Raw genomic sequence first — 23,658 nt, 5'->3', positions numbered from 1 at the left:
ATCTCCCTCCTCTCAGCCCTTTCTTGTCTGGTAAAACAAGAAGCCAAGTTCTTTCTTGATGTTTCTTAGAAACATTTTGTCTATACCCCGAATCTCCTAACTTCACATCTTAGCCTTTGAGAATACATGCTTTTCCCATCATGTTACATCATTTACCTGTGGAAAGGATCTCAGGGCCAACTTTTCTCTTGATAGCAGAGATTCTAAGAGAAAAAGAACATAGGTTAGTAGTTCAATATTGAATACTAACCCACCCCACCCCCGAAAACAATGGGAGACATTCAAAGTGGTCGGATGGGAATTGAAACCAAAACAATCTGGGTCCAAGGCACTTCTCCTTTTACTATGCATTTTTTTAAGTGACAATAGCCTTTCAAAGCCCCACGTCATCTAGTATTCTCATTAACTCATGAAACCCCAATGTGTAGCACCTCTAACTTAAAATATTCTTCTCTCATGGTCATTCTAGTTTCTGCCCTTTCTTTCTACAGAAAGGCAGCAAAACATAGTGGTTACAGTGTGGACCCTGGAGTTAGATACCCAGGTTCAAATTCTGATCTTCCACTTACTGGCTGTGTGACCATGGCCAGGCTATGCAACTTCTCTATGTATCAGTTTCCTCACATGTAAAATGGAAATAATAACAGTACCTACCTCACTAGGGTTGTTGTAAAGAGCTGACAAGTTCCTGAATGCCTGCTATTTAGTATGGGCTTAATGTTAGCCACTATTATTAGTAGTAATAATAGTAGTGTCATTATATAAAATCATTATTGTTACAGTTTTCACAGGCTTACTCACAAAACACCACTGGTTGTCCATTGGCTCATACAGTGCATTATGGCAAATTTTCATCTCCCAATAGCCTTAGAAAGTACTACTTGATAGAGAGAAAAGACAGAGATAGAAATAAAGACTAATGCCCTGGTTAGTTTTAGAAAACAGATATGGCAGACAGGATGCAGAAAGCACTCTCTTATTCATTTTTAGTCCATAGTCAGTGAAAACTCCCTCTCTCCGAGGTAGATGACATAGTGAAAATGGGTAGACATATCCTGCCATTTACCAATTCAACCTCACTTTCCATCTCAGGAACCTTTCTACTATTTGATTATTGGAAATACCTCCTGGTATGGGCCAGATCTTTCACGAACATGTTTGGAGGTTAGTGCTTCTATAACTTCATATTTCTTCTTTGCCTTCATTAATATTTTTGGAAGAGTTGGAATATGAGTTCCCTACCCTTACCACCACCCCCATGCTCCCAGTTAGGAGGATGTATGCGGTAATAGTAGCTAGAACCTGAAAATTTTCACTAATGAACTAGACATCTATGAAATCCATTCCCACATAATACATTAATATCTATTCTCATGGAAAGTCAGACTCAGCATTTGAAATCACAAAACAAGTAGAATGAAAATGAAATTTAGGTCTTGCAAAATGAAAAAGACAAGATAGTCACCTCAAAGAGGATGATCTGAATATAAAAGTATGAAACAAGGTCATTGGGGACTGTGCTGAAGCCCTTGTTTTTGCAAAAAAAAAAGACTGTAAATAATCACACTAAGAAAAACCAAAAGTGTGAAGAAAAAATGTCCTATCTTCCTATCATATCATTTGTCAGAAAATGTATGCCCAAAACACTTGATTCATTCCTTGCTTTTTTTTTTGGTATCATGAATGTACAATTATTTGAACAACATTATGGTTACTAGTCTCCCCCTATTATCAAGTCCCCACCACATACCCCATTACTACTTGTCTTCTCTGTGTTATACTGCCTTCCCTGTGACCCCCTCACTACATTATGTGTGTTAATCATAATGCCCCTTGTTTTAAATCAATGCAGTTTTAAACTGTATTTTGTAATCTGAAACAAAATAAATTAGAAATTTTATTTCTTTTTCAAGCTAATGATTTAATTAAACCTTTTTCACTATCTTGAAATATTCATCACCATTTAAAATAGATTCGTCTTAAAAGCAGTTTTCTTTCTAGTACCCATTTTATACTGATCATGAGGACCTTCTGCATAACGGAAGTGGAACCCAAGGACTATCAAACTCAAACCTTAAGTCTCTATTCCTTGTTCTCAGGTGAGAATTTCACACAAAATGAGAGTTTTCATTACTTTTCCAAACCTCAGAAAACAAGGCACATGGAGAACTAGGTACAGTGTGTTCAACTTTTGAACAAGGTGTTCAATTTTACAATTTCAAATTACAAGAACGACCTCAAAGCCAGAATATTTAGAAGAAATATTAGATCTAACATCATAAAGCTACTTTTCATTGAAATGGTTGTTACTATATATAGCTCAAATATACATACCTTAAGTTTATGTTTGGAAAACTCAACACAGATTATAGGATTAGGGTTCACTACAGCTTTCCGACTGAATCTAAGCCCACAGCAGAAATAATCTTTTTTCCCCACACACACTATCTCCATTAACAAAAAAAAAGAAACTAAACAAATCCAGACTAGTTGCTTTGAGTAAAACCATAAATTCAGGCTCTGTTTTGCAGGATAGTTCTGTTGGGCTAACTATATCTTTGGAGGCCAGACATCACACCATGTGTCTCTGATTCAGATCCTTCCCTGTGGTTAACAAAGAAAAAGGCTCAACATAGAAGCAAAAATGGACTCAACTTTTCTCAAGCCCTGAAGATAAAAGCAGGGTAAGTTTGTTCCTAAAGCAAGTCACTTTTCAGATCTGAAAACAACCAGACTTCATGGTTTCTGGTCTAGTTCATGTTTCTCAGATTTCATCATCTACAAACATCTTCGCCAAAAACACCTTCTTCAAGATTCAATACCAATTAAACTAAGGCACTAAGGAAGAGAAGGAATTGAGATAAGCTCCAATGTTATTTTCTAAAAATATATGACTAATATAGTAGAAGATCATGAGTGAGACTAGAATAAAGAACCTAAGGCAAACATGGGTAAAGTTTGAGGGGTCTGTGATTGCGGGTAAGGGAAAAAATTATATCTTTTCTTTTTCACTAGACAAACTTGACATTTCCCTCAAGTATAAATACAGGCAACAAAAATCGCAGCAATCTTAGCAATATTTATCTAACTTTGGCCCTAATAGAAATCACAAATATTTTCATATCACTTTATTGTTACAACAGATAACTAAAAATATCATTTACAGTTACCACTACTTCAAAATTATTGGTAGTGGCTCACTCATTGCCAGAACTGCATGTGATTAGCCTTCCTACCTATGGATGCTCAGCGTGCAACATGGATAACCAACTACAGAGCATCTCTGGATTTCATACATTCAGCTATCATACTCTCGCAAGTTCACACATTAAAGTCTCATGTTCTTACTCAGGGGACTTAGACCCTTGTTGCTTTCCACTAGTCCCTATGTGTAATTACTTGCAAGTCATTGAAAGAGATGAGTCAGAGACTACCCCAGAGTCTAATGTTTACATTTAAGCTAAGCAACAAAAGCCATTATACTCATACAATCCTTAGTATATAAAATTAATTTTACCTTAGCTATATTTTAAATGCATTTTATAATTTTATTAAAGTATATATACACAGCCAACATTATACTTAACAGTGAGAAGCTGAAAGCTTTTCCTTTAAGATCAGGAACAAGACAAGGATGCCCACCCTCCCCACTTCTATTCAACATAGTACTGGAGGTCCTTGCCATAACAATCAGACAACACAAAGAAATAAAAGGCCTTCAGATTGGCAAGGAAGAAGTTAAACTGTCCCTGTTAGCAGATGACATGATATTGTACATAAAAAACCCTAAAGAATCCACTCCAACACTACTAGATCTAATATCTGAATTCAGCAAAGTTGCAGGATACAAAATTAATATGCAGTAATCTGTTGCATTCCTATACACTAACAATGAACTAGCAGAAAGAGAAATCAGGAAAACAATACCATTCACAGTTGCATCAAAAAAGAATAAAATATCTAGGAATAAACCTAACCAAAAAAAGTGAAAGACCTATACCCTAAAAACTATAAGACACTCATGAGAGAAATTAAAGAAGATTCCAATAAATGGAAACATATCCTGTGCTCACAGATAGGAAGAATTAATATTGTCAAAATAGCCATCTTGCCTAAAGCAATCTACAGAATCAATGCAATTCTTATCAAAATACCAACAGCATTCTTCAATGAACAGAGCAAATAGTTCTAAAATTCATATGGAACCACAAAAGACCCTAAATAGCCAAAACAATCCTGAGAAGGAAGAATAAAGCTGGAGAGATTATGCTCCCCAACTTCAAGATCTACTACAAAGCCACAGTAATCAAGACAATTTGGTACTAGCACAAGAACAGACTCATAGACCAGTGGAGCAGACTAGAGAGCCCTGATATAAACCCAACCATATATGGTCAATTAATATATGATAAAGGAGCCATGGATATACAATGGGGAAATGACAGCCTCTTCAACAGCTGGTGTTGGCAATACTGTACAGCTACATGCAGGAGAATGAAACTGGATTATTGTTTAACCCCATACACAAAAGTAAACTTGAAATGGATCAAAGACCTGAATGTAAGTCATGAAACCATAAACTCTTAGTAGACAACATAGGCAAACATCTCCTGAATATAAGCATGAGTAACTTCTTCCTGAATGCATCTCCTCGAGAAAGGGAAAGAAAAGCAAATATGAACGCATGGGACTACATCAAACTAAAAAGTTTCTGTACAGCGAAGGACTCCATCAGCAGATCAAAAAGGCATCCTACAGTACAGGAGAATATATTTGTAAATGACATATCCAACAAGGGGTTAACATCCAAAATATATAAAGAACTCACATGCCTAACACTCAAAAAGCAAATAACCTGATTAAAAAATGGACAGAGGATATGAAAAGACAGTTCTTCAAAGAAGAAATTCATATGACCAACAGACACATGAAAAGATGCTCCACATCACTAATCATCAGGGAAATGCAAATTAAAACCACAATGATATATCACCTCACACCAGTAAGGATGGCCAGAATAGAAAAGACTAAGAACAACAAATGCTGGCGAGGATGTGGAGAAAGGGGAACCCTCCTACACTGCTGGTAGGAATGTAAGCTAGTTCAACCATTGTGGAAAGCAACATGGAGGTTCCTCAGAAAACTAAAAATAGAAATACCATTTGACCCGGGAATCCCACTTGTTGGAATTTACCCAAAGAATACAACTTCTCAGACTCAAAAAGACATATGCACCCCTATGTTTATGGCTGAATAATTTACAATAGCCAAATATGGAAGCAACCAAAGTGTCCATCAGTAGATGAGTGGATAAAGAAAATGTGGTACATACACACAATGAAATATTATTCATCCATAAAAAGGAAAGAAATCCTGCCATATGCGACAACATGGATGGACCTGTAGGGTATCTTGAGAAGTGAAATAAGGCAGGCAGAGAAAGACAAATACCATATGATTTCATTTACATGTGGAATCTAAAAACAAAACAAAATGAACAAAACACAGACACTGTGAAGTGACTGGTGGTTAGGGGTTAGGGTGGATGGGTGTAATAGGTGAAGGGGATAAAGAGGCAGAAAATGTCAATCATGATATAAATTATTCATAAGGATGAAAGTACAGGATAGAGAATATAGTCAATAGTTCTGTAACATCTTTCTATGTTGACAGTAACTACATTAATTGGGGCGAGGATTTAATAACATATGTAACTGTTGAATTACTATGTTGTATACTTGAAACTAATACAATATTGTGTATCAATTATACTTTCAATAAAAAAAATTTTTAAGATGTCTATGGTTGAAAGGGCTCTGAAATCAGAGCAGTGGTGAAGGTAGTCTTATATAAGAATAAAATGTAAACTAGTCAACTTAAAAAGAGATGATAGATAGAGCTTAATGTTCATCACAACTCACTTCTGAAACCTCACTCAAGTAACATTAGATGACTTTGTTTTAAGACAGGAGCTCATAGGTATACAGAGAATAGAAGAGATGAAAGCAACACAAATTTGGAAATAAAAAAGCAGATGGACAAGTAGAACTGACTAGCAGACCAGAGAAATCTGAAACCAAACTGGCCATGAAGGCAGCCTAAATTTAAACTGATTTGGGCTGCACAATCCAAGAGAGCTTCAGTAATTGGAACCTGAGGTGTATAGGTGGGACTAAATATAGGTGAACTGATTGACAAGAGGATTGCTGGATCACCAACTGGGTGGCTACTCTGCTGACCTGGAATAATGTTGAAGGCTTCTTCTCTTACATACTGAACCAGGTGGATCCTGGACTTACGAACACCAGGCTCATGGAGAACTGGGGTAAAGTGCATTACTTAAAGGAAAAAAAGGGAACATTATGGAAATAACATACCAAATGGTGATATTTGGGAGCCCCCATTCTTTACTTGGTTCCCAGAATACTGGTAGCCAGGCTTTTACATCTCTAAGGCAGTGGATTAAAGAAATTTGTTCAGGGAAAACTGCCCACTGGAAAACAAAATAAAACAATACCACATACAGACATACATGGATTCTTTCAAAGAAATGACCCATTTCTATCACCAACCATGAACATATTTAAAACCTACACAGAAGCACACAAACACAGAGCCTTTTAGCTCTTAAATATGATGGGACTACCAAGATCAAAAGACATTTGAGGAAAAACTATAACACTAAAGAGAAAAACAAAGGCAAACCAAAAGGTAGAGGAGAAATTTAGAGGAAAAGAAGCAGTACTGGAAACAAAGGAAAACCTCAAATATATAATTAATTTTCTTCCGTAAGATTATATATTGTATCCATGATCAAAAACAAGATAATAGAAAAAAATTCTTGGAAACTAAAAATATGGTAGGATAGCTTGATGTAGTCTCTGGTTATTTTTGCTTTTGTTTTCCTTGCCTAAAGAGACATATCTAGAAAAAAATTGTGAATGATGATGTTCAAGAGTTTACTGCCTGTGTTTTCTTTCAGGGGTTTTATGGTCGTATATTTAGGTCTTTAATCCATTTCAAGTTTATTTTTTGTGTATGGTGTAAGACAGTGGTCCAATTTCATTCCTCTGCATGTAGCTATCCAGTTTTCCAAACACAATTTAGTGAACAGACTGTCTTTTCCCATTGCATATTTTTTGCCTCCTTTTTTACCTATTAATTAATCATAAAAGCATGGGTTTATTTCTGGATTCTCTATTCTGTTCCTTTGAGCTAGGTGTCTATTTTTGTGCCTGTGTCATACTGTTTTGATTACTATAGCTTTGTAATATAGTTTGAAATCAGAAAGCATGACACTTCCAGTTTTGTTCTTCTTTCTCAAGATTGCTTTATCTCTTGGGTCTTTTCTAATTTCATGCAAATCTTAGGATTATTTGCTCTAGATATGTGAAAAATGCCATTGGTATTTTGATAGAGATTTCACTGAATCTACAGATTGCTTTGGGTGGTACAGACATTTTAACAATACCAATTCTTCCAATCCATGAGTATAGAATATTTTTCCATTTATTGTGCTGTCTCTAATTTTTTTCTGTAAATTTGTACAGCCACTATGGAAAATAGTATGGAGGTTCCTCAAAAAATCAAAAATATAAATACCACATGACCCAGTAATTCCACTTCTGGGTATTCACCCAAAGAACCCAAAACTAAAAATTTGAAAAGATATATGCACTCCTATGTTTACTGCAGCATTATTTACAATATTCAGGATATGGAAGCAACCTAAGTGTCCATCAATAAATGAAAGGATAAAGAAGAAGTGGTATACAATATACAATGGCATATTACTCTGTTATGAAAAAGAATGAAATCTTGCCATTTGTAACAACACAGATAGACCTAGAGGGTATTATGGTAAGTGAAATAAGTCAGACAGAGAAAGGCAAATACTATGATTTCACTTATATGTGGCATCTAAAAATATCAAACAAATGAACAAACAAAACAGAAATAGAATCATAAATACAGAGAAGAAACTGGAGGTTGTCATGGGGAGTGGGGCAGCAGGTGAAATAGGTGAAATCAATAAAGATATACAAACTTCCAATTATAAAATAAATAAGTCATAGGGATGAAAAGTACAGCATAAGGAATATAGTCAGTAATATTGTAATAACTTTCTGTTATTTGAAAAGATATATGCACTCCTATGTTTACTGCAGCATTATTTACAATATTCAGGATATGGAAGCAACCTAAGTGTTCATCAATAAATGAAAGGATAAAGAAGAAGTGGTACACAATATACACTTATCATGTGTATACACTTGTGTAATTACACTTATCATGGTGACCATTTTTTAATGTATATAATTGTTGAATCAGTCCTTAAATATTAAAAAAAAGTAGGATAAATGAAAAAGTTGGGTGATCAGAAGACAAATTTGAAGAAATCTAGAAAGTAGACCAAAGACAAAAATTTTTGCACTGTTTTCATTTTAGTCTTTCTTTTGGTCAAGCAGCCTTTTTTATGTAGAAGGTTTTATTCTATCTTGTTTGTACATCTTATATAAGCACATGAAAAGACATTTCCATACCTATACTTCCTGATATCATGTAGTTTGTTTCTGATGGAACGGTTATGAAGTAGAGCATCATATTTCTACCTTTAGCAAGGATTTCTTTTATATTGTACTATGTTATAATTACTTTATTTTCACATAAATGAAGGGCATAAACAAAATGTTGCATATTTGTGATTCCTAATCACAGCCTTCATTATATTTTCACCATTGCCAGTGACAATCTAATAAGACATAAATGAAATAGATAGCTTTTCAGGAAAATATAAATTGTTAATATTAATTCAATAATAATTAAAATAAAAATCTTAATAGACCAATAATCATATAATAAATTGAAAATGATGACCAGGCACCCAGTGACATGCTGAGCTCTTGAACATGGTTCATGTGTATCTCTTCCCAATTCCGTGTTCAGTAACATCACATTGGTAGCTTTAAATTTCCCATGATAGGAGTATTTACATCACAAAAATTGGCAAAGGCTACAAATCAGGGCTTTTTCCTTTCAGAGAGCTGGTTGTTGAACACTTACCAGAATATGCCTGGAATTACCCCTCTATCTAAAGTAGCTCAGGTGTTTCCGAGTAAAGTTCTATTAAACATTCAAGGACAAGTAATTACTGTATCATTTTACTTACTATCTATATTGACAATCCTTTCCTTATAATTTTTATATTCTTAATTCTATAAGGTATCCATATTCTGTTACTAATCTTTCCCCCATATCTAATTTGAATCCTCTTCAGTCATGCTTTCATCTCCACCAATCCATTGGAACTTCTGGTGTCAAGGTCATTATGACCCCAGTGCTTGATAAATCCAATGGTCAGTTCACATTCTTATCTTACTTGTCTAATCAGCACTGGTTGACACAGTTATCATTACCTCCTTCTTGAAATATATTCTTCACTTGGTTTCAGGTCATCCCACTCCACAAGTTTTGCTCCTACCCATTAGATATTTCTGAATTTATCGATTCTTCCTCATCCTTCTGATATTTTAAAGTTGCCTGAAGGCTCGGTCCTTCTATATCCTTTCAATGTATACCAACTCTAAGATATCTCATTTACTTCAAAACTTGATATACAGTATATATGCTGATGAATACCAAATTTATGACTCCAGCACAAACTTCATTCTTGAACTCCAAATTCATGCATTCAGTTGGTTACCACATTTTACTATCTGACTTCCTAACAGACATCTGAAATTTGACATGCCTAGACATTTAATTTTTGCTATGATGATGTAATTAGCATCATAGCATCCCACATTAAACAACTCAAAAACTGAATAACAATCATTTCACAATATACAAATATCAAATCATTATGCTGCACACCTGAAACTAATATAATGCAGTCAATTATACCTGGATTTTTAAAAATTGAGCAAAAGTAAATGAAATTCTTTAGGCATTGGAAAAAATAATGCAGGTGCTATTCTTGAGAGCAACAAAAATGCCTGAAGTGAATTTTATATTCTCTCTGGCTTTCTGCCTGGGTGCTTTTTACGAATAGCAGCACAGAGAAAGGATCACAAATAGAGAGCAGAAATCCTGCTGAGTAGAAAAAGCAAAAGTGAAATTTGTGAGGGAATGTACCAGAGAAGGGAGGGCTACATAGAATAATATCCCCATATATTTGCACAGAGATTCCCTTTAGTCTCTGGATGAATACTGAGCTGTTCATGCACACAGTAAGATTCTAAGAGATCTTATAGGAAACTACTCAAGTGCCATAAAATTAATGTAGTGTCCAAAGTTCTCACAATACTGAGAGATGTTCATGTTTTGACTAGCCAAATGAAGAGACTTGGCTGAATACCCCAGGAATGTACTTGGGACCCTAGAGAGGTACCATCTGAGGTAAAGACTTACTCTATCTATTTTAGACCTACCCAAACAAAGTTTTAAAAATCATTTGGGCACAGGGGGTGCACGGGGAGGGCTGTGCAACACAGAGAAGACAAGTAGTGATTTTACAGCATCTTACTACACTGATGGACAGTAACTGTGAAGGGGTATGTTGGGGGGACTTGGTGAAGGGGGGAGCCTAGTAAACATAATGTTCTTCATGTAATTGTAGATTAATGATAACAAAAAAAACCAATTGGTTCAAGCTGATCAAGTAAATTTCCTGCCAGCCAAAACAAACTTATTGTCAACCAAAACAAACTTCAACACCATTTAATGGAAGAGACAATCTCAGACAAAATCTCATCAGATTTTTCAACAACACTGGATCGTGTATGTCTAGCATACAATAAAAAATCACTAAACTTAAAGAAGCAGGAAAAACACATGAAGATCCAAACCAGAGATGCTCAGAGATGGCACTAATGTTGGAATTAACTGACAAAGACTTTAAAATAACTATTGCAGATATGTCCAAGAACTTAAAGAGAAAGATGGCTGTATTGAATGAATAGATGCAGAATATAAAAAGAGACATACAAATTTGGAGAAAAAAGAAATGGAAATTCTAGAATTGATAAGAACTACTGGAAATGAAAAACTCACTGCATAGGCTTAACAATTAACTGTTCATGGCAAAAGAAAAGATTTTTTGAAGACTGGACAAAAGAAACTAAACCCAAGCACACAAAGAAGAAAAAAAATGAATACAGCCTCCATGGCCTGTGGAAAATATCAAGTTGTTCAACAAATATGAATTGGAATTCTAGAAGAGGAAAAAGATATTGGAACAAAAAGAAATTAAAGAGACAATGGTGACAAATTTTCCAAAAGGTTCAATTAATTCTAGCCAGATAAGCATAAGAAAACCACATCTAGCCACCTCACAGTTAAATTGCTGAACACCAAAGCTTAAGAGAAAATCTTAAAAGGGACCAGAGGAAAAAGGTTCATTAAAAATAGATAAAAAAGAATGACTGCTCACTTATCTTCAGAAACAGTGAATGCCAGGTGACATTAAAATGACATCTTTAAATCACTTAAAGGAAAATATTGTCAATCTATAATTCTATGTCCAGCAAAAGCATCCTTTGAAATCAAAGGAAATCTGAGGAATTCATAAGTAGAACTATACCTCAGGCTTGAGGAAAATATCAGACAGAAATTTAAATCTGTAAGGAATGAAGAATGCCAAAAAATACACAGCCAAATATAAATAACTTTCTCACTTTTCAGTTTCTTTAAAAACCTGATTATTTAAAGAAAAGATAATAATGTTTGTGGAGTTTGCAACACATATGGAATAATTTTTCAGGAAGACATAACTATCTGAATGTGTATGCAACCAATAAAAACAGCAAAGTTGCGAAGTAAATGAAGCAAAAACTAGTAGAACAAAGAAAAAAAGTTGACAATATAGAAAACAATTTGAACAATACTTAATAAATTTATTTTCCAAACCTATCCTCAGCAATACTTATAGCCTTACATGCTATGCTAGAACCTGCCACATCCAAGAGGTGTGAGTCTACTGACTCTCTGACAGGAAAGACAGTATTCTGTGACCACCACTACAAACAGATCATTGCAGAAGTGAGCTGTGACTTCCAAGGCTAGGTCGAAAAAGGCAATACAACTTCTACCTGACATTATTCCTCTCTCACAAATGCAATTTAGTTGCTGTAAACCGACAGCTTCCCTGAGCCACTATACTGCAGAGACCACTCACATTGAGACCACATTAAAATAGAGAGAGATTGGGCCCGCTCAAAAAAAAAAAAAATAGAGAGAGACATTTAAGTAGTTTTAGATGACACCAGCTTCCATCCTTCAAACCATCCCCAACTAGTGGACACTGAGTGGAGCCTGCCTTTCAAATGCCAAGGCTAATGCTGAATGGAGCACAGATAAACAGTTTCCACTAAGTATTGCTGAAATAGCAGAGTTTTGAAACAAATATATGTTGGTGTTCTAAGCCACTGTTGGGGGACACTGTTATATAGTCATAGATAACTTAAACTACCATTATCAACTAACATGATCTAATTGACATTTATAGAACACGACATTCAAACAATTATTCATCGTACTCGTGGCACATTCATCAATATAGATTATATGTCCAGCATAAACACAAATGAATGATTTGGAAGGATTGAAATCATACTAAAGTAGAAATAAACAAAGAAACTAAATTAAAAATAAATAACAAAAAGATACCTGGAAAAATTCCTCAAATATCTAGAAAGTAAGCAACACAGTACTAAATGAGCCAAAATCAAAGAAAAAAAGCACAGGGGGAATTTGAAAACACTTTGAAATAAATGATAATGCGAACAAAACATACCAAAAATTATGGGAAGCATCTAAAGTAGTTTTTAGAAGGAAATTTATAGCTTTACTAGCTTATATTTTTTAAAAAGAAAGGTTGAAAATTAGTTATGTAAGCTTATACCTTAAAACTATAGAAAAGGAAGAGCAAATTAAACTCAAAGTATGAAAATGTAGAGAATTAATAAACACATAGCAGAAATCAATAAAACAGAAAACATTCAACCAGTAGAGAAAAATCAATAAAACACAATCTAATTCTTTGAAATGTTTAATAAAGTTGATAATATCTTGCCAAGAATGATCAAAAAAGAAGAGGAAAAAAGAGAGAAAGAGGGAAAGAAAAAGAAAGAGTGTCTGGAGTGGAAGCGGGCACATCAAACAGAAATATTTAAAAACTTATAAGGGAATATTACTAACAGATAAATCCAATTAATTCAGCCACTTAGGAAAACTGGGAAAATTCCTTGAAAGATATAGATTACAAAAACTTTCAGGAAAAAAAACAAGAATACCCATTTATTTGTAATAGTTATTGAATTTATCATTTAAATCCTTCATATAAAATAAACAAGTCCATATTGCTTCACTGGTGAATTTCATCAAACCTCTAACAAAGAATAATAGCAGTCTCACATAGGATCTTTCAGAATATAGAAGAGGATGGAATACTTTTTAATTCTTTAAATGGGACCAGCATAACCTTAACACCCAAACCGGACAAGAGCCTTGCAAACAAGAATATTAGGAATCCATATGCCTCATGAACTTAGCCTCAAAATTCTTTAACAAAGTTTTAACATGTTAAATCTAAATATATATAAAACACATTGTGAAGAGCTTAAGCTACTCATGGCATTGCTGCCTCTGGATCCATTTTGTTTGGCCAACCAGCCTATGGGGACCTTAAACTGACACAAGCCCCCTCATATAAGCCCATGCCCCAGATAACAGCCCACAGAATCACAAACAAATGTAAGTGCCTCATATGACTTCCCCAATAGCCCTTGTGATCAACAGTCTCCTCAGCCTCCCAGGCCTTGTGTATCCTTTAGATAAAACCCCCTTGGAGTTTATCAAAACCACACATTTTTTTGGTTTGAATTTACCAATCCAGTCTTAGTGTGGAAACCCCAAAGCACTCTACCTGTCATGGGCCATACTAAAGACATGTGCCCCAGATCATGTCTCCTTGGCCTGAACCCTGCCTTAACCTCCCTGTGTACTTCCTCCAGGACCTGTAAGTAAAATCTTTTCTATTTCAAGTTCTCTTGTGAATGCTTGTTGAACTATGGCTCACCATCTGGCACCCTGTGTTACACTTAAGAGATTTTAATTTAATAAAGTCATAACAAGGATAAAACCTCATCACCATGTGAGGTTTACCCCAGGAATGCAAGGTTGGTTTAGCATTGAGAAAAAAATCAGTACCATTCACCATAATAACAGAATAAAATGATTACCTCAATAATTATCCCAGAAGAAGCAGAAAAAGTATTTGACAACACAAACACCTTCTCACAGCAAAATAGTAATAGAAGGAAACCCCTTATATTTTGTCCTATATTTGCAATAGACTCCATATTTTAGCCTTTGTACCCCTAGAGTCTATTCTTAACAGAGCAACAAAATTATTTTATTAAAATACAATTAGATTAATTTCATTATTTTGCCCACAACACTCTGTGGCTCCAAATTTTGCTTCTGCATTTTGTTTAAACTGGACAGATATTAACTTAGTTGTGTATATCATAATCTCTAAAGCAAGAACTAAAAAAAAAAAAAAAACAGAGAGCTACAGAAAACGAGCTAATAAAATGAATGACCAAAAAAGGAAGGTAGGAAAAGGAAACAAAGTAACAAAACCAGAGGGGACAACCAAAAAGCAATTATAAGTGAAGGTACACTTAAGTGCAGCCATCAGTATTCACACTCATGATAAATGATCCACACAACAATTAAAGGATAGTGATTGTTGGATGGGAAAACAAAAATATTTTAATAGACCCAATCACACATGTTCTACAAAAAAGCCACTTTCACAGTAAAAGAATATATGTATTCCTATTATAATCAAGAACAAGTAAAGTACACCTGCAAGTTCTATTAACCAACATTGTTCTGGAAAAGTTTGCCAATGCAATTGGGTAAGAAAGCAAATTAAAAAATGCAAACACTGGAAAAGAGGAAGAAAACTAACATTATTTGTAGATGGCATCATTGTCTAGGTATAAATCTCAAAAGAATAATCTGAAAAGCAACTAGATTTATAAGAAAGACTAGTAGAGTAGTAATTACAAAATAAATGATGCTCAATATTTTCCTACATTCCAGTAATAATGAATTAGAGATAAATTACATTCCCAATAGCAAAACATTATATATCACCTAAGAGTTAAACTCATGAGAAATGTGCAGAATCTCTGTGAAGAAAACCACAATATTGTTATTGAAGGACATAAGGAAAACTTGTCTAAATGGAGAGCTGTATCATATTACTGGCTAAGAAGACTTAATATTATCAAGATGTCAATTCTTCCCAAATAAATGAACTCAGAGAAGTCCCAGTGGGTTTGCAGATTTTTTTTTTGGAAACTCAACAAATGATAACCAAATTTCATTTGGGAGGATAATACATGCAACTAAGTAAGAGATTTTGAAAATTACAGTAATGATAGGATATTGTCCTCCTAGAAAATAAAACATATCAGTACATAAAATTATTGTAGTATAGCTGTAAAAATAAGCAAACAGTAGAATAAAATTTAGAGTTTAGAACTGTTTCTGAATAAGCATAAGATTAATGAGCTAATAGTGGTATCTTAAATCAATAGGAAAATAAATTAATCTGTAAATGGTGATGGAGCACATGACTACAAGTTGTGGGGAAAGTAGGCTAGATTAAAACTTTATACCATATTCAAAACAAATTCCAGACTTATTATAGATTTAAATATAAAAATAAGATCTATAGCACTAAGGGAATGTACGTATTAATGTATAAACTTGATGTAGAAAAAAAATGACACCTAAGGTATAAGGGAAAATATTAAACTTGCTATAAAAATATATTTGATAAAAGATTACATTAAAAAATAGAACCAAAATATGCAAATGACTAAGAAAAATATATACCTTTAAGAAAAAGCTCATATCAACCCATAAAGAGTTGTTGACAAAGGCACCAAAAGAAGACAAAAATCACTAATGGACAGTAATGGAAAATTTTCCAAAAAGATATAATTATTTTCCACCTAATAATTAAAAAGATAAAACTTAAGAGATATACCATGTTACAACATCAAACAGGCAAAGCTGTATATATGTACTAGTAACTAGTTACCAGTAGTTACTAGTATAACCATGGGCTTCACTGAACCCCATAGAATAGGAAGAGGGGGTGGGACGAAACAAGGAAACACACATTTTTAGAGAAGCATGTGTCATTGTGGAAAGGTGAGGGAAACTGATCTTGAATTATGACTGGTCCAGAAAAGCTGATTTCTTTGAACGAGGGGAAAATGAAGGTTTAAACTGTCATATACTAGTGGAAGACTATAGATATCTATAGTTGTGTTGAAAAGCAGATTGGAATTCTTAAACTTTTCGAAGTACACCACTTAAAGGAATGAATCCTAACAAAATAATGGATGTCTCTAAATGGATATTCACAGTACCTGATTATAAAGTACCAGACAAAAGACTCTACCCAGTGTTTTCTAAAAATTCAAATCATTGCCGACAATGAAAAGAAAGAGAATGATTTTGATAAAGCCAGAAGGCACCTGTAACCTTGAACTATAATATTTGAGACAGACCTGCCAGAAGCAGGGAAACCCCTGATGGGATGTCTGTGCTGGCCATCTCAAACTAATCGGGCAAAGCACACTTATCCAGAGCGTGTGGCACAATACAAGGGGCAAAACCACAAATCTCTTCTGAAACAGTGGGAACAGGATGCCTGGGTCTTTAGAGGGAGTTTCACTGGACCCCACAGAAAAGGCAGAGGAAGTGGGACTAAACAAAACAAGGAAACACTCATTTTTAGAGAAGAAATGTCATTTTGGAAGGGTAAAGGAAATATATATTGTATTATGACCGGTCCATAAATTGCTGATTTCATTAGCCTGGAGAGTTCTCTCTCTCTCTCTCTCTCTCTCTCTCTCTCTCACACACACACACACACCCCACTGAGCCATTAAGAGCCTCAGTCTGTACCAAAGAAAGTTACTGCTTGTCTGGAACACTGCTCTAGTCTCACCTGAAGGAACCTCTCACAAATAACTGGGAGAATTCACCTTATTCACAAAAGTAATAAGCAAAAAAGAACCAACCAAGTATCTATGCAAAGCTACTTTCAGGAAAAGGAAGAAAAATGTGCGGAGAAACAAGTGGCAGGTGATGAACACACACCAGAAAAAATGGCCACAGACCAAATAAAAATCATGACCAAATATATGGTCATGAATAGAAGGCACCTAATGAATCAAAGAACTCAAAGCAGAGAAATGGAGGAGATGAAGCATGAGTTGGCAGGCTTAAGAAATAAACAGGAGAAAAAAATTAATTCATCTAAGAAATCAAGGCCACATTATGTAGCACAAAGGGCCACCACTGAAATCACACACACAGAAGAACAGGATTGAGAAAATCAAGCAAAATGAAAGGTGTGAATTACATGAGTTCCCTCAACACAAGAAAAGGATCAACACAAGAGAAAAAAAATAAAGACATTATTTTGAAAACGAAAAGACTTAACTCTATACTTTGAAATAGCAATTCATATCAAAAACTAAAAACAAAATGTCCTTCAATACGATCAACACTAAAACATATCCTAGTGGTAGTATTGGACTTCAAAGATGAAAAGAAAACAAAAAACTTTGTGCATTCAGGCAAAATGAGTAAGTAACCTACAAGTTTATGGCAGACTCCTACTTGGTTCCCCTACATTTCTTTTACCTCTGGCTATATAATCACCCAACTAGACACTGTGTTTCCTAACTTTCTTTGCAGTTAGGGTGGCTACATGAATAAGTTCTGGACAATTGGAGATGCACTAAAGTGTGCAAAGTCATCTGCAATTTAAAGAAAAGCTGTTTGTCTGAATTTTGCCTTTTTCTGTTTTGCAAGCTGGAATGTAGATGAGCCAGTTTCCCACCTTCAAACTAGGGGGTGAGAACAATGTCCTAGGGGATGGTGGAACAAGAAGATAGAAGAAATTGCTCCCTGGATTAAGAATCAGCAAAGTATTCTTTTCTCTGGTAACTTAGACCAGCCAGACTGACGTATGAGACAGAGAAACATGCTCAGTCTTACTGAAATCACTTTATGTTGTTGCACCTTGTATCACATCCTTTCCCATATCTAAAACAAAGGGGAAAAATTAGGCTGACCTCAGACTTTACAATAATAATCAGTGCTATTAAAAACAGATATTTTACTTATTGTCTTAATCAGTTCAGGCTGCTATAACAGAATATTGGGTGGCTTTTAAGCAACAGAAATTGATTTCTCACAGTTCTGGAGGGTTGAAGTCCAAGATCAAGGTGCCGGCAGATTTAGTATCTGATGAGATCCCATCTCCAGGTTCATAGGTGCTGTCTTCTCACTGTGTCTTCATATGGAATTAGAGGCAAGAGAACTCTCTGGAATCTTTTATTAATGAAATAATCCCATTCATGCACACTCCACCCTCATGGCATAATCACTTCCCCAAATCCACACCTTCAAATATCATCACTCTGGGGATTAAGTTTCAGCATATTAATTTTGGAGGGACACAAGATTCAATCAAAAGCTATTTCAAACAAGACAATTTAACAAAATGCCTAGGTTCAAGATTAATATAAAAGTACTTCCACTTACAGCTTTGATAGACATGCTTGTATCAAACCAAAACGCTCTACAAAAAGAAAAAAGAACTAGAAAACTTGGATAAAATAAAAACAACATCTGTTTGAAAGCATTTGAAACTATCAAGGAAGCCAGAGCTTTTGAGAGGTAAAGCTATCCAAGAGCCAAGAAGTGTACTGAGATAAACCCATGTTCTGCTCCATTCTCCCTCTGAATGCGTTTGCTTATTCACAATCAGTATAGGGACCAGCATCTGAGAATTAAGCAAAAAGGCGCGGCTATGAGGCTGAGAAACTGAGCAGAACTTTATGTAGCCTCAAAGGACTGGAGAAAAAAAACCCTAGAATTTAACAAGACCATCAAGACTTGAGAATCCAACATTCACGGAAATGGAAGTGTATTAAGATGAACCCAACATTTAACTACGTGATTAACTTCTAGGCATTTGCTAATTCACAAATAACATGGAGCTGACAATACAAGATGCCAAGCAGAAAGTTACAACTAGGATCCTGTATCAGTTTGCTAGGACTGCCAGAACAAAGTACCTCCATCTGGGTTGCTTAAACAACAGAAATTTATTTTCTCACAATACTGGAGGCTAGAAGTCCAAGATCAAGGTATCGCAATATTGGTTTCTTCTGCGGCTTTTCTCATTGTTTGGCTTGTAGACTGCTGTCTTCTGACTGTGTCTTCACATGTTCTTCCCTCTGTGCAAGTCTTTGTTGAAATCTCCTCTTCTCACAAGTCATATTGTATTAGGGCCCATCATAATGACCTCATTTTAATAAATTACCCCCCTTTAAAAGCTTTATCTCCTAATACAGTCACATTCTGAGATATTGGAGATTAGGATCTCAATATAGAAATTTGGAAGGACACAATTCAGCCCATAAAAGATCCTAAGAAATAAGGCAAAACTTTAGTCAGTTTACTGGAGATAGACAAAAATTGTACCTGAAGGCCGATCAAGAAGGAGGAGCTCTAATAAACATGCCAGCCACTTAGGTCACATGAAAGATTATATCTTAAAGCCAAACTGGAAGTGGATTAGCCTTTATATACATTGGAATCTATACTTGAAACTAGTTCATTTCCAGACTACATTGAGTAGCCTAGACTGAAACAGACTAGCCTGTCAGAAGCAACTGTAAATCTTCTCTAAAGGAAGGAATAGTATTCAGATCCTCGAATCATCTCTAAAATATTTTCATTTGCAATTTTTGCCATTCAATAAAAAAATTAAAGAGCATAAAAGGAAATAGAAACAAATTGCTGAAAACCAAAAGGAAATGAAACAACAGCAGCTGGAGACCTAGAATTATTATTCTAGATTCATTATGCCAGTTTTGAAAAGGACCTCAAAGATATCAAATGGATCTGAAAGTAAACTAACCATCTGTTGAAATACAGCCTAATAGTAAAAGGAAGACAATAAAATAAAGACACTCAACAATGTAAACCACAAAATGACCAGCATTTCACACAAAATTACTGGGCATACCACAAAGCAGAAAAATGTGACCCATAAACAAAAGTGTTAAAAAATAGATATTCAGAAATGACAGAGATGGTGGAACTAGCACACAAGAGTGTTAAAACAGCTATTGTAGCTATGCTTAAGTATTCAAAGCAAAACACTTACAATGAGAAAAGAAAGTCTTTGAGACAATTTCAAAGATAGGAGCAAGCTGAGCATATCAGAAATAAATTTCTAAAAACGAAGAAAAATATGTGATGAACAGAGAAACAAATAACTGAAGACTATGCATAACTGTGCAAACCAGAGGAGAATGAAACATCCTTAAACTGCCAAAAGAAAGGGAGAAACCTGTCAATCTAGAATTTTACATCCAGTAAAAATATCCTTCAGAATAAAGGCAAAATAAACATTTTAATTAAAGATATGCAAATGTTAAGAGAATTTATCACCAGGATATCCATATTAAAAGAATCTTAAATTTTTTCAGACAAAAGAAAAATAATACCAGATGGAAACCTGGATCTATGCAAGAGAATGAAGAGTACATAAATGGTAAAAAAAGATAAATCTAAAGCTTTGTCACACTTTAAAATTTTTCTTTAAAAGATAACTGTTTAAGGCAAAAATTATAATAATGTATTGTGGAATTTATAACATGTAGATGTAAAGTATATGACAACAACAACACAAAAGAATAGAGGTGATCAGAAGTACACTGTTGTTTCTTACATTATAGGTGAAATGGTTAATATTACCTGAAAGTAAACTCCTAAGTTAAAGATGCATGTTTCAAACCCTGGAGCAACAACTAATGTAATAAAACAGAGTTTAGCTAATAAGAAAATAATGCAGATATAATAGAATTCAAAAAATGCTCAATCAAAAAGAAGTCAGGAAAAGAGGAAAAAGTAACAAAGGGAATAGATGGGACAAATAGAATACAAGAAGCAGGATGGTAGGGTCAAATGCAATCATTTCATTATTACATTCAGTTTAAAGTATTTAAACATCCCAGGTAATTTTCAGACACTTCCAGATTGAATCAACATGAAAATATCTTAAACCTCATTCATAGTAATTTTACAAATAAATAAAATAAACAAATAAAATACAAATTTGAACTGCAATCAGAGGTAATTTTTAACTTTCCAGGTTAGGAAAAAAAAAAGTCTGCCAACACTGTCATCATGCACATGTGGGGAAACTACCACTTTCCTACATTGTTAGTAGGCAGGTAAATTGGTACATCTCATGAAGATCAATTAGCAACATTTATAAGGACCTGACCAGGAATAAAACTAGTAGGTATTTATGCTACAAGTGTCCTTGCTCATCCATGAAATGATACATACACAAAAACATTAATTGCATAATTGCTTATAACAGAAAAGGACTGGAAGCAATCTAAATGACTATCAAAAAGAGAAAGGCTAAATAGAAGTTAAAATTATGAACAAATATGCAAATAGAATACTGTACAGCTAGTAGTAACAATGAAACTGTTCTAGGAGGCTCCACAGAATGTCTCCCTGGTTAATATGTTCCTGACAAAACATCATTTAAATTTTAATAACCAAACTTCTTGATGTGTGAATCTCCTGATAAAACACTTTACAGTCAAAGTTTATATAGGAATATTTAATATTTGCTTCATGAAAACACAATACATTTTTACCAAAATAAGCTGGAAAAATCTCAGTTTGCATTTCAAATGCAACTGAACGACTGTCAAAATAAGGGATAGTGTGAAAATTTCAAGAAGTGTCAACAAATGGAATGTAAATCCCTGAATGTTGGTGTTAAGAGAGGCATCACACGAGACACAAAGTTACGTTGAAAACCATATGAACTGTCTGATACTCAGAATGTGATATCTTAATCATTTTACATCCTAACATGATAATAGTCTGTTACTCATACAGTGGTGTTTTACCAAGTAAGACATGGTCCCAACCTTATGGTTCTCTGAACTTAAAATATGAGATGCTGGGTGTCTTTTATTCTTAACTGTGAGATTTATCAATCCCCAGAAAGCAAAAGACTCCAAAGACTGTCTTGTGAGTTTTAGTGTAGGGGAGAAGAGATCAGGCAGGGAAAGCAGCTCATAAGAAAAACATTATGACGATATTTGCAAAGAGGTCCAAGGATGATTTTAAAGATAGAGACAAACTTAAACAAACTAGTACTCTCAGGTGAAAGAGGCAGTCAAGAATGAGAGTTAAAAATCGAGGATAAAGAGGAGGCATTTATTGGAGAGTAAGGCTGCTGAAGAGGTGGAAGAGATAGAACACATTGGCAAAGAATGAAATTGAGCAAGAGGCAGGTATTGAAGCAAAAGGGAGAAGGGAACAAATGGGTACATATGGAAAGAATGTTGTAGCTGACAGTAAATGTTGTGGAGTTACTCACTGGATTTTATTTATTAATTTTTTTGGTGTGGTCAAGTTTAGAAATACAAGATTATATTTTAAGAGGAGTCCTGTGTGCATATGGGAGGGATAATGGAAGAGAGAAAATGCCTGGAGGATTCACTAGCAGTGTTGAGAACATGGTTGGATTAGACACCATGAAGTTGTAAGGATTCTTAGTTTCCTACATAAGTGCTAATGTGCTACTATCAGAGGGGGACTGGAATGATTGGATATTGTTTGGTTCTGACATTTTTAGGGCCAATAGAACAAAATAATAGGAGGAAACACTACTGAGGGTAAAGGGGAGAGGAGAACTCAAGGAATGGATTGTGGGTCAAGGATAAATATAGAAAAAAAAAAGGAGCCATAAATGACCTAATCTGTTGGGACCGGGACCAAATGAATTAGAAAGGAATTCATATAGTGAAGAAAGCATTGAGAATTGGGGACATGGAGAAAGGGCCTCCTCTGACATCTGCAGGGAAATGGCAAGTGCACAAATGGATCTATTTACAAATTTAAGAGTAATATGAGGTGTCTGATATTGCAAATGTTCCTCTGGCCTCCATAGGCAACTATTGTGAATATTGTACTAATCTGTGTCTCCAGAATCACAGATTGGAATATGAAAGAAAATATGGTATTGGCTTAGAAACCTGTCTTTGGGTGGTGATAAAATGTGTAAGAGGTTAAAACTATTTACTAACATTTGGTAACACTATTGCTTGTAACAACTTGTTAGACAGATCATGTACTACATGAACTTGTAGCCCTAGGAAAAAACATTAGAAAATGGAAAGTGAGTAGGATGTCTTAGTTGCTCTTGGTGTGTTTGGCAAATGTTGTGGGTTAAATTGTATCCCCCCTCCCACCCCCAAAAATGATATGTTGGAGTCCTAACCCCAGTACCCCAGAATGTGACTTTCTATGGAGATATAGGTAATTGAGTTAAAATGAAGCCATTAGGATGAACCATAATCCAATATAATTGCATCAAAATAAAAAGGGAGAAATTTAGACAAAGAGACATATACACAGGGAGAACACCATATGGAGATGGAGAGACTGGGTGATACATCTCCGAGCCAAGAGCACCAGGAATAGCCAACCAAGCACCAGAAGCTGGGAAAG

At 34.8% G+C, this 23,658-nt stretch overlaps 1 long non-coding RNA gene across 2 annotated transcripts in view; it reads right to left on the bottom strand.

Moving 5' to 3' along the window:
• LOC118970314 (uncharacterized) overlaps window positions 1-23,658 on the bottom strand; it is a 396,329-nt gene that overhangs the window by 359,116 nt on the left and 13,555 nt on the right. For both annotated transcript variants that reach the window (XR_012121541.1, XR_012121542.1), the window contains exons 2-3: window positions 18,297-18,394; window positions 157-203 (exon numbers count right to left, since the gene is read on the bottom strand). This is a non-coding gene — a long non-coding RNA (uncharacterized lncRNA). The remainder of the gene's footprint in view (window positions 1-156; window positions 204-18,296; window positions 18,395-23,658) is intronic.

Source organism: Manis javanica, chromosome 10, assembly GCF_040802235.1.
Source record: "Manis javanica isolate MJ-LG chromosome 10, MJ_LKY, whole genome shotgun sequence".
Lineage (NCBI taxonomy): Eukaryota > Metazoa > Chordata > Mammalia > Pholidota > Manidae > Manis > Manis javanica.
The sequence above is the reverse complement of the archived record's forward strand: the minus strand, read 5'-3'. Positions and strand labels throughout refer to the sequence as shown.